Raw genomic sequence first — 13259 nt, forward strand, 5'->3', positions numbered from 1 at the left:
CTAGAGCTACTGTGTGCATTATAAATTCACAATGTAGCTTTGCCTAGACAGGAACTAGACTGAATCTTGGTGTTTTCTCTGCAAAATAATGCTGAATACTGAGTTTTCCTGCTAATCTACAACAGTATGGGTAAGTTTAAGAATCATCTACCTTATTTCCAATATGTACATAGATCTACTCGATGTCTAGATAGTTATTTATGACAGTGTTAACTGGGACTTAAAACACATTCCGACAGGATAAGACTGAACATGTATGATCCCATGTACGTAATTTGATGTAGGATCTTGATGGGTTTATGGGGCAGATATCATTCGAAGCAAAATTTTTCCATTTACATACACATTAACTCTGCTGTGATTATAGTATCATTGCTCGCAGGATTTAATGTTTTATTCTTTTTAGAACATATTACTGCATAAAAACCCAGCATATTAACGAATTACGCTTAGGAGTTAGGTCTAATCGATGTCATGTCTGCGTCTGTGACTGTGTGATTTTATGTTGACAGTTGTTGATATTCATTTTTTTAATTTTTTATAGACTCTAATTCAAAATTGTCTTTTTTAAATTACAGATATAGACGCAACATGACAAATGAGTAGTTTCCATATCGACCTCGTTCTTTATCATCATCTTCACCAATATACATCAACGCCACCATCACCATGTCTTTGACGTCGACCTCCGTTTTCGCGTTTGAACTTTGAAGATTGTTCCGAACTCTAATAATGAATTGGATATTGGCATTATCGACGTTTGTTCTGTCTTTGAACACTAGTCTCGTCGAACTTTGATTAAAGGTAAGAACCTCCTTTTTACCTTCTTCGATTTGCGTTTCGTCGTTTGCAGGTCTGATCCTGACTCCGATTAATGATGACCTAACCTATCGTTCTGTCTTCAATCACCCTCGACGTCAAACTCTATACCGCGTTTCACCATCGCCGAACACGGACTCCGCATCCGATCGACATCGCCGACTCTTGACTTTCGTTCATCATTCATTTTTGAACTGTACTATGATCACCGACATCATCTACGATCTGCCAAGAAGGCCTAGTCACCAATTGTTTCTTCAAATTTCGTCTTTCGACTGAATTCGAGTACGACATCGTCAACGAATCTCGCACCTCCGCTGGAAGGACAGTTTTTTATAATGTACTATGTAATTTGAATATGAGCGGCAGTCTTCCGTTATAGAAATAGACTAACCACTTTAAGATATTGTTGTGTGCTGAAAATGTTTAGTGTCCTGTATAATGATGTTACAAGCGGCAGTCTTCGCTATAGAAATAGACTTCAGTTTTCGACTGTAAATTGTTTTATATATTTTACGCGAGCTAGATTTTAGCTTGTTTGAATAAACGTTTTTTTAAAGTAAACATATTGTTTCCATTGTTTGATGTTTGATACGTCATATGATCATTCAACAATATTAATCAACATGATTGTGATGTCTTTTGTTAACAGATCGTGTTTGCGAGAGAAGCAGCTGAATGGATAATTGAGTTGAAAGTGGACATGCCAGCTCCTGTCATTTTTGCGTCTACTTTGCAGACCACTAGCATGCTATTTCAAAATTAAATAAACAAGGGCTGGCAAATATTATGAGGAATACTGTGTTGCAAGTGCTTTAATTATGTAGTAGATTTGTAAATTATACCATGATACTGGACCACAATAATACCGTGGTATACCATGGTACTGTACCACGGTAGTATACCACGGTACTGTACCATGGTACTGGAACACAATATATACCGTGGTATACCATGGTACTGTACCATGGTATACCACGGTATTATTGTGGTACAGTACCGTGGTACAGTACCGTGGTATACTACCGTGGTACAGTACCATGGTATACCACGGTATTATTGTGGTACAGTACCGTGGTACAGTACCATGGTATACCACGGTATTATTGTGGTCCAGTACCATGGTACAGTACCGTGGTATACTACCGTGGTACAGTACCATGGTATATATCACGGTATTGTGGTCCAGTACCATGGTACAGTACCGTGGTAGTATACTATACCGTGGTACTACCGTAATAATTGTCATGGTACTACCATGGTAGTACCATGGTTATGTACCGTGGCCAATATACCGTCTACCATGGTACAGTACCATACCATAGCACTACCATGGTACTACCATGGTACTACCATGGTACTACCATGGTTTTTTTTTGTAAGGGAGTAGTAGTAGTAGTAGTATTAGTAGTAGTAGTAGTAGTTGTATCACTAATAACATAACTTTTAATCACAAAGCGCTCGCGCGTACCCGACCAAAAAACCGAAAAGGCCCGTTGCCCCAGGTAGCGGGCAATAGTTAATGACAAAGATGCCTGTTGCCCCGGGTAACATACCGCACAGTTAAATGTTGTTGAGATTCCCATTGGTTTACGTGTAAAAAGTTTCTTTGAGCGAGCGCGGATACCATTCAGTGTGGGTCTGTGTGCGTGTGTGTGTAATTCCCGATTGACCGTAAAATTCAGGCAACTTTCAAGCGAATATAAACAGACAGTGTCTCAAATCATCTGTGATGTTTTAACTAATCTTTACTCAAGAAAAGGATAATGAGGCAAGAATTTGTGTTTCTTTAATATTCGAGGCAAAGCTGTTTTTATATTGGTTGTCGGGGACGTTCGCGGCGGCGCGCCGATGAGTAATAGCAGGATGTAACGTCCCATTGAGCCTATAGAAAGAGCTGTGTCTCTCATAGCAGTCAACATGTATGTATTAGTATTGTGCACTTTATAGAGTGCACACTCTCCCCTCCCTTGGAAAGCATTCCAGCCAGTTACAGGTGCGCAACAGCTATAATCAAACCGCACTGGCGTTCGCAACCTAGCGGGTACCCATATATGGGTGAAGAGCCCGCCCCCCCCCCCCCCCCACTCCGGGGTCAAAATGACCCCAAGCGTGTTACCAAAATGTCCGGTAAAGGGGTACTTTTCGTGCCACAAAGTCCGGCCCGAGAATTGTAAAAAAAGGGGTGTATTAACTTCTCACCCGGAGATTTCTTTAAAAAGGGGGTGTTTTTTCTTTTTTCTCTCATCTCTTTGGGATTAAGGGGGTACATTGAGCATGATTTAGGGGGGTCTCCAAGGCAGGAAAAGCCCGCAAAAAGCCCGCGAAAGGGGGGTTCGGAAATGTTGGCAGTCCTCAGATAGGTGTAGCAATGCAGATAAAATACCTTGTTCAAGAGTATACTGTATTAGTACCGTGCCGGGAATCAATCCCACAACCGTTTAATTCCCAGTCGACTGATTAGATCACTCTACTATAACACCTCTTTTCTTCTTCGTCCTCTGTTTATTTCTTCTTTATCCTTTTTTTCCTTGTTTGTACTTGTAATAACCTTTTCAGAGCTGTACCACCCCAACCGAACCATGACTTTCTTATCACATCATGAATGATACTCATTCAATTATTCTCCTAGTGCTACTTGTGCTTGTCCTTTATAGTTTTGTTGAACAGTATTTAACGTCTGAAGAATGCAAGCAGTTACTTTTTTCAAATAGGCGATGGTGAAGACAAAAATAGCTGGAAAAGACTGACAGAAATAAACACAGTTCACGAAAATGTGAGATTTCTTAGCCAGGTAGAGATCATGCATATATTTTAAATGATATAAAATAAAGGCTTACGACACTGGTTTTTTTTAACTTATACCAAATGTGTCCACAAATGGGTCCAAAATGAAGTTATGTTTACTCACTTCGAACTTGTATTTTTAGGATCAGGACTAATCATATTTTTGAGAAATGCAAATTCTGGACCTTAATCTATCTCCTTATTTATTCACCAGATATGAATACTTTGAGTTTTTACAATTTTATTGTGAACTATAGCATATCTAATAACTGTGATATAAAACTCATTTGCTATTAACTACACCTTTAAATATGTTGGGTCTTTAAGAATATGTTTCAGAGATTATTCATGCAAATTGTTGAGTTTCTATCTTGAAAAATACAAATTTCGTATCACTTGAAAGTGAAAAATAGCTCTAAATTAGGGTTTTGACAATAACAAGTTTGTATTTCAATAGGTAAAATGCTTTTTTCTTAGGTCAAACTTATTTTATTATAACAACCTCAGTTACATTAATTGTTTGCAGAAAAATACTTCTGTAACATTTATGGAAAAAAATTGTGCAGTTTTAATTAGTTTAGCACATACATGTATACCAAGTTTGTCTTCATCGACCACTCAATTTATGTAAGGTATATTATTCATTTCAAGAACGTGTACCGGTAGTTAAAAATGATTATGTGATCTAACAGAGTGAAATATGAAGCTAATAGCAATTGTAGTCATCAAAACTCCTTAGAACATTCACTTAGAAACATACTCTTTATTGCATGTTATGAACAACAGTGTGAAATGTATACTATGGTTTGTTTCGGATGTTACACGATGTTAACATTTCAATGAGATCGTCAATTTCTACAAACTCTACAATATAGATGTTTAATCAGCTTGCTAATGTTCTTTGCCTTCAACTATATAGTGTGTCATTCAATAATATCACTAACACATACTGTACATGTATGTAAGCAAAACATTGACAAATTTTTAAAAAAATAAAACTTAAAAAAAGTACCCCCAGTCATGTTGACAAATCTTTAAAAAAAAATAAAACTTAAAAAAGTACCCCCAGTCATGTCAATACGGTAATAAGAAATAAGTGAATCCTAATTTATGTACATCTCGAGAATGAGACATTTTAGATGTATTTTAAAATTGTGTATGTGTTAGGTTATAATACTACTGTAGTAACAATCATCCTTTACCACTATTTGTATTAGGAGGCTGTTTCAAAAGACAACATTTTTTAATGCTCTTAAATAAGTATTTATTTATTTATTGAATTGATGACCGATTGATGAATGGATGGATTGATTGGTTGGTTGGTTGATAGATCTTAACTCTTGCTGTGCCTTTATCACAGGTGACAAACAATATACAGTGTAGGTTAAACATGTACGGTATTTGCCGGCGATAAGGCCGCAGCGCCGCACCCCCAACTTTGACATTTCGTAGAGGGAAAAAAAACGGACAGCCCATTTATATTTCACACTAGTGTAGGGTTGCGGTTCTAACAGATAATTCCTAGCACTCTTAACACAGAGGCAGCCCAGCAGACATGTTGTAGGATTGATAACTACTGGCTAACTGACCAGGTTTTAATGTGTAAAAGCATTACAGCATTCTATGTAGCATTCCACATACATTCCATGCAAAGTAGAATAAATCAATACATATTCATATAGTCCCATACAAGTATAAATCAACATCACAAGGTATTCTTGAATATTCAAACATAAACAAAGGGTATATATTGAATATTCATAGTATATGTAAATTATACTATATAAGCTTGACTGCATAAGGTGAAAATTGAAACCAATGAGAGAGAGAAAGATAGACAGATGAAAGGATGGTGGATGAAAAGGGTTAGTGTGAATGCGGGATGACCTATTAATATGAAAGGGATGAATCATGGATATGAAGGGGAGTTTCAGAAGTTAAAAATAAATCCCTACACTAGCTTATACATTTTGTATGTATGCATACATTTGAGGAAGATACTACATGTATATGTTTAGGATCATTAAATAAGGTATTACTGTTAATTCCCTTTTCTTTTATACATGTATGTACTTTCTACACAGATTAGTTACGTGTACTGAGTGCCCTTTTTAAAAGGTATTTTCAAATGAAAATCCATATTTCCCATAATTTTTTAGAAAAACATTTTAATTTGCTTGATTTTATCAACTTTATATACCTGTATCATACCCGTGTCATGTACATGTACACTGGGTATTGCTTGAGTGGGTGATTTTGAGCTTTTGTAACCTACCAAATAGTTTAGGTTGACCATACAATCTTTGGTTATATGACATAATTTGGAACAACCTCTGTAAAAATGAAAACGTGATGATTTGCAAACACACAGCAATGTAAATAGCAAGACGAGAGGTTGAAAAATTGAAATTTGCTATTCTCACATCTATCTTTGCCCCTCATTTGAACTAGTTAAAGTATGAAAATGTCTGTTAACAGTTTAATGTAACATCCGAAACGTGCTAACAGCATACCAGAAAGTGCTGTTAAAATGGCTGAATAATTTTTATGAGTCACTTTTATTGAGATTTTTTCTGATAAATTACAATATTAAGGATATACTAAAGCAGCCAACAATGCCTTGCACCACAAAGTTTGGCTTCAATATTTATGTTTTATAAGTCAATTTGGCAGACAATTTAGATATTTTACGGAAAATTTGATTTTTTGCATCATATTTCTACATATTTTTATATTTAGATCTAAATGAAATTATCAAAATAGTGTTTTTAACAGGAGTGTGCATTGTGAAATCGTAGCTTGCCCATATGATCGAAAATTAGTTGATATTTGCAAACTATGTGTTAACAATCAAATAGTGTAACGTCCGAAACACCCTTCTTGAGTTTACACAAAATTATTGGATTTGAAAGACCTGATTTGTGTTTTGACTTGTGTTAAGACATATAATAACTTATTTCACAATGATTTATTCACTCCAGATACCCTCAAATATGGATTATCATCATTTATTTGGTATTTTTTGTTTCGGACGTTACATTTGTTTCGGACGTTACAACTGTTAACGGAAAATTGGTTTTAACTATAAAATAGTATTGTAATGATGTATTGCAAATTTCTTTTTTTTTGGTGGGTAGCCGCCATGAAATGTTTTAAAAATGTTACGAAAGATAGGTCCTGCAGTTCATATATTTTTTGCTACTTCAAATTGAAAGTTGTTTCGGACGTTACAAAATTGTTTACGGAAAATGAGACAACTTTTTCAAATTTTGGATATATTTCTAATATAAGCGCTACTACAATTAAATTATATTTTCTTTTAATTTAATGACTTGGAGTAACTAATAAGTTTATTCAAAACATAAACAATCTCATTAAATGATTGTTCTAGTTGGTTAAATGAGGGCCTACATTGTTTACGGAAAATGTAACGTCCGAAACACCATTTCAATTGCACTGTTCCATCAAAATACAGGAGTTCAGATTACTGTTAACTTTCTTTAATATCCACCCATGCTAATTAATCATCAATAGAACAAAAAACATATTGCTTGTGGGTATATATCGATCGATTATTGTGATCATGACAAAGATTTGTGGTAACTTTTTTCTTTAATGTCCGTCCAGTGGCGCCATAGGTAAAGCACTATATAAATATATGTATATATAATTATTATTGCTCGACGCTATAACCTTGAGCTATATCTATACAAATAATGTAATTTTGTAAAGACGTGTTGGTTCCAGTATTTTAAGTTTGATGTGATGACGGATCTTTTGAACCAAATTTTATAGGATGGGTTTTTTTACGTCTCTAACGACCGAAGCATATGTTTCTCTCATGTGCCCCGCCCCCGATATCGAATTCCGACGCTGATGTGGTTGTTTTCTTAATTATTATTTGTATAGCTACACTAACGTCAATGTAAGACAGCACAGTAATTCAAAGATGTACATACATCAGAGGCATATGTGTATATTCACATTTTCAAAAGTTATGAGGTAGGAACTTATGAAGACGTTCATTTTCTGACAAAACAACAGTTACCCAGCTAGATTTTTTTCGAAATGGCGACTGTGTATGTCGAATTTCGATCTAATCCATCTAGTGAAAAGCATCATAGCTGTTTTATATTCCAATGATATATTTCCTTTCAGTTGTGGATAGGGAGAATTTTAAACTTGCATACCATACTCCTCTTCTCAATGGCATTTCATTAGGCTACTGTAGTACTGGAACCACATTTAATGCACGTGTCTTTGTGAAGTGTCTCGATACGAATTATTTCATTCACCTAATTTCATTCAACGAATAATGGTATCGCAATAGTTAGAATGCGATTAAGAAACATAAGTTGATGCTAGGTAGGTAAATATTATGGCTTGCCATATGAAATTAAAAGGTGATGCAAAGTTTTGGGAAATTTTTAAAATTGGATGGATATTAACTCTTTAACATTTTGATATATTAGGATGCCCCTGGGATGTATTATAAGCACTAGAATATTTAGACCCTAAAACACTTCTGCTTTCGAGAAATTTAATGTTCAAAAATTTCAAATAGCGCCTAAGGCCATTCCATGGTAGCTGCGACCATAATCTCAGAATATGCAGTTCTGATATATAATTTCAAAAACGGGAATAGCAGATCGGTCGATTGTTGTCAAGGAACACTGTTTTAAAGCTCGAGTAATATCAGTCTTAAGGGGGTGCTAAGGGCATAAAGAGTTTATTATTTACAATTTCATCACTTTAGACTCGATTTCTACCGCGACAACGATCATTGAATATTGTAGGATCGCGTATGCTTCCAATACGTTCATTTGAACCAAATTCATGGCCCCATATGATTTGCAAGTCTAAAAGAAGAGATTTTTTTAATTTTCAGCAATTGATTTTTTTTTAATTTTTTTTTTTTTACAATAACGCATTTGTATTTGCTTGTTAAGTGTGCGTGACGGAATGTGGGCTTGTCAAAAGAAATGGCGCATTTCTCTAGAGTCAACATATGACAAAAACTGAAATACAATTAATTCTTAGCGCGATTGGAAAGAGAAGGTAATGTATCGCATTCTCTAATGTGAAAGCGAGGTTGGAAGAGAGACCCAGTTACACTAACGAGACCGACATTAAAGCGACAACAGAACCGGACAAATATTTTCATTATGTCCAATGGCCCATTGTTATACGGTTTGGAGTCGGTTGGTGGTGCAACAGATACCTCAGTAACACTGATACTGGATCGACATTACAGCGTTCAAAATCTACATTACAACGTCGGTTTGGAGTCGATTTGGAGTTAGTCTAGCGGTGTTACAAATATCCCCCTCCCAGAAGGAAAATCCAGTTGCAACTGGTCCAGTTGAACCAGTTGAAGCCAACTGGTCAAATTCTAACTGGTCCAGTAACAATTCAACTGGTCTGGGTCAACTGGCCCATTTCAATTTCCAGGGTTACCAGTTGGATTTAACTGGTCATACTGGACCAGTTGAACCATTTGGCATAACTTCAAACCAGTTGAAATCTCCAGTTGAAAATCTTAATTAGTAATTAAAGGTATAAAGTAGCACTTTTACTAATTAATTTTTGCCATTGGCAACAACACAGTAATACCAGTTCGTCTGAAATTTCCAACGTAATGGCATTGGTAATTAGTAGACTTGGTTAATACATAACACAATCTATTTTCCATATACTTGTATTTTATTGGACTTATTTTAGTTCATAGTTGAATTTTTTCCTAATTCATGTTTAATTAAATGTTATTTATACGAAGTAGTGAAATGTCCGAATAATTGGAAATTTATATTTTGTAGTAAATAAGAAATATGGTGTAAATTCAAATAAATTGTATTGAAACATAGATGTGCACGCACCCCATATCCATTATGCAAATTAGCAGGTGTCAACTGGAAATATGCCCACGGACCAGTTAGAACTTGACCAGTTGAAATTCACAGACCAGTTATCAACACTGGAAATATGCCCACGGACCAGTTATCAACTGGTGCAACTGCAAATATGCCAACAGTCATTTATCAACTGGTGCAACTGCAAATATGCCCACAGACCAGTTATCAACTGGCGCAACTGGGAAAATGCCATGCACAGACCAGTTGTCAACTGGTGCAACTGGAAGTATGCAAACAGACCAGTTTTCAACTGGTGTAACTGGTCATTAAGGACTGGTTCCAGTTGAAGTTAACTGGAACCAGTTCGAAATTTCAACTTGTGGTAACTGGTTTTTCCTTCTGGGCTCACAACCCACGATCCGATACCGCACCGACCACACACTCGAAATAAAAAATAAAAAAGTTACAATACCGACGCCAAACCGACCGATTTTGGGCCATTTGAGGCAATGTCATTCTTCATCTCGATGGTGTGACTAGAGTGTCCAAAGAGAGGTTGGTTCGGAATCGGTTTGGAGTCGATTCATTGGTGTGACCTATTACGGATGGACATTCAACGTGATTCTTTCTTTGATCCAATGATAGTCACCGCCTTCTGATTATGTGTATCTTAATGAGAACATTCAGCTGTTTTAATAATAACGTCTGCGTAAGCATTTTCGGGCATTGACAAAGGAGCAGTTTCCCTCTCTTGGGTTTTGTTTGGATGGTGTGCTCTGTAAGAGTATGTCTTCAATGAAAACATCCCCGATGGGGAGCAGCAAAGTTGAAAAGCAGACGATTTTGGTGATATGAAATTTATCATTACTGATTTGCACACTTTTGCACGCACCAATGACCTTATAAAACAATTAGAAGGCCATGATCTTTATAAGCCCTGTGCGTTGTAATTCTGGAATATTATGAGGAAATAGGGGAAAACGGGATATTTAATCACAAACAATCCAAACAATACCTATCTGGGAATTTCAACATGTTTTTCAAAAATAGAACACAGTACACGGAACAACAATTTCCAATTATTAACCAGAACTGCTCATCGATTTCCCATGATTTAAGCGATTTATTATCTTCTGCGCATGTAGATTAACATGTTTAAAATCACTATCTTGATTCCGTCCCGGCTTATTAGCGGTGACCATCATGAGATCAAAGTGAAGAAACATGCACGGAATTGTATTAAGACGACATTGACGGAGACAATCACAATGAATTCGTTAAGAAAATGATGAATGTCCATTCGTAATAGGTCCATGGTGTGACTGAGGTAGAACTTCAAACATTTGACAATCTCTGAATGAGGCCATTTATATTTTAAATATCTATATAATGCCATAACAAACACTGAGCAATTGGGGCAGACCTTCATTGTAACTTTTTTGTACAATCAGTGGGGTAGTTACAGGGGGGCATGTGCTCCCCCCCCCCCCCCACTCCCCCATCGAGTGGCTAAAAAAGGACGAGAAAAGAGAAGTTGGGAAATGGGGATAAGGAAAAGGATGAGGAAAACAAAGACACCACAACAGCCTCCCGCGATTTTGTTTTAATTTTATTGCCATGTATCATTCATTTATGAATATTTACGCCTCCGTTAATCGATAGTCTTGTAAATCGCGTTTTACTTTGGCCTCCTCCCCCCCCCCCCCCTCCTTCAATGGGTGGACTCCCGCTGCGCCGTTGTGAACAATAATGTCATGAAATGAAGGAGAGTAAAAACATGACATCACACATTTATTTAGCTCTCTTTTACATTCATCGCGATGATAATATTGATTTCTTTTCATGAACAATAATTGAGTCATTCTACATAGGGGGCGTTGAAGGAATTATGAAGCCTTAATAATCATCTGGGCCTACTTCGCTCGTGTCTCCTTAGATCAAGATTAATGTATCTTGATCTTCGGAGTATTTGCTACAACCGGCCGTGTCAGACACGTTGCCCTCATTTAACATAATTATACAATAACAATTAACATTACATTTAATTAAAATAATGAAACGATTAAAATTACTCTCATGTTACGGGGAAAATAGTATGGATCAAATGATGTGGTCAATCCAGTTCGATGGCACAAACACTACTGGACCAGGGAGGTGTTTTAACTTTTAACTCTCATATCCCTGACTGGGCAGAGATCCTAATAATTACAGAGCATAGAAGGATCTGTGTTGCGTTCCCACTAAAATATGAAACCATTGCAGGGTCTGAACATACACATGCTATCATTTCGAACATATGAAATTGCATGGTTTAAAAAACATTCCTCTGAATCGCATTTCAGAAAAATGGTGAAAATAACTATCGTGCTGCTCTCAGCGATGCAGACATTTTAATGCACAATAAAATAATTTTCATGTAAGATACTTACAAATGAGAAACTTTGTGCTTTTTCTTATATGTTGTTAAGTAAGAGAGTTTCAAGAATTATACTGGATCATCCGCATCTCTACCTAACAAATCAAATCATGATAATATGTCATCTAGTGGTCTAGTAGATAAGTCACTGGACATTAGATCACAAGGTATGTGGTTCAAACCCCAGCCCAGCACTATCACCCTTTTACAAGACGTTAATCTACATTTGCCACTCTACATCCAGGTGTAAGTGGGAACCTGATATACTTAAGCGCTAGTTAATTTTGCGGCTTGGCTATTACCGGGTAATAATATCTAATCACCATGAACGTCACTGCGTAACGGATATGAGTCCTACATAAAGTGGCCATTATCATTAAAGGCAAAATCAGACAATTTTTTAACTCAAAATTATAGTGAGTTTATTTAGTCCGTAAACGATCTCCAAGTAAGCCGAACCCATGGATATTGAAAGGTAACTTTGCATATTTATAACGATGCGGAATTGACCAATTACATTACTACTAAAGTTATACGAATCCATAACCATAACATCAGCAGGGCAAACGGAAGATATCGAAATATATTCTATCCATGTTATATCTAGATGTTGTAATACCATATTAACAACAGTCATTTTCATAAAAGAACATAAAATATGATATAGAATAACACAGTGTCTGATCCGGGAGTTTGGGATGTCAGGGGCGGCCGAGCGACTTCCAAAAAAAGTGGGGGGGACACCAAGAAAAGGGCACTTTCTGGAGAAAAAAGGGCACCTACAAAGGGAAATCTGAAAGCTAGAATATACCATTTTTTAGACATTGGTATATACCCCTACATTGTGACTACAATTATCAGGGATGATTTCAATACTTGTTTCACTTTATACACCATACAAGATATTGCTTAAGAATAATGCTATACAGTTGGATTTGATTTTTCAAAAAATTGTTTGCGAGTGAGCGAAGCGAGCGAGGAAATTTTTTAAGATGTGTGAGGTCGCAATGCGAAAACTTACATCTTATAGAGAGGAAAAAACCCACTCCTATTGGGATTATAAGCACATTCTCATAACGGAAGACTGAAAAGACCTTCGATAAGTAACATAAGTATATCATCTATAGATTGCTCTTAGTCGCTTGAAATTAGCTAGGGCGCGTTTAATGATGAAAGGAAAAGGGGACATTTATCAGGAAAGAAAAGGAGCATGTGCCAAGGTACAGAGCGTAATTATCAGAGGTGAAAATGGGGCACTTCTTTCACCTTCAAAAAGAGACACTCACCAGGGATGCAAAAAGTCAGGCATGAGAATAGGAAATGAGCATTTGTCGACGTAAAAGGGGCCCCCATCAGATTTTGATAGGGGCATTTAAAAGATATTA

At 36.4% G+C, this 13259-nt stretch overlaps 1 long non-coding RNA gene across 1 annotated transcript; it reads left to right on the forward strand.

The window, feature by feature from the left end:
• Positions 1 to 1383, forward strand: LOC115928882. The gene is made up of 2 exons (XR_004066268.1): positions 1 to 130; positions 579 to 1383. It is a non-coding gene; the product is annotated as an uncharacterized LOC115928882 (long non-coding RNA).
• The last annotated feature ends 11876 nt before the right edge of the window (positions 1384 to 13259 follow it).

This window comes from Strongylocentrotus purpuratus, unplaced genomic scaffold, assembly GCF_000002235.5.
Source record: "Strongylocentrotus purpuratus isolate Spur 01 unplaced genomic scaffold, Spur_5.0 spur5_scaffold_3, whole genome shotgun sequence".
NCBI lineage: Eukaryota > Metazoa > Echinodermata > Echinoidea > Camarodonta > Strongylocentrotidae > Strongylocentrotus > Strongylocentrotus purpuratus.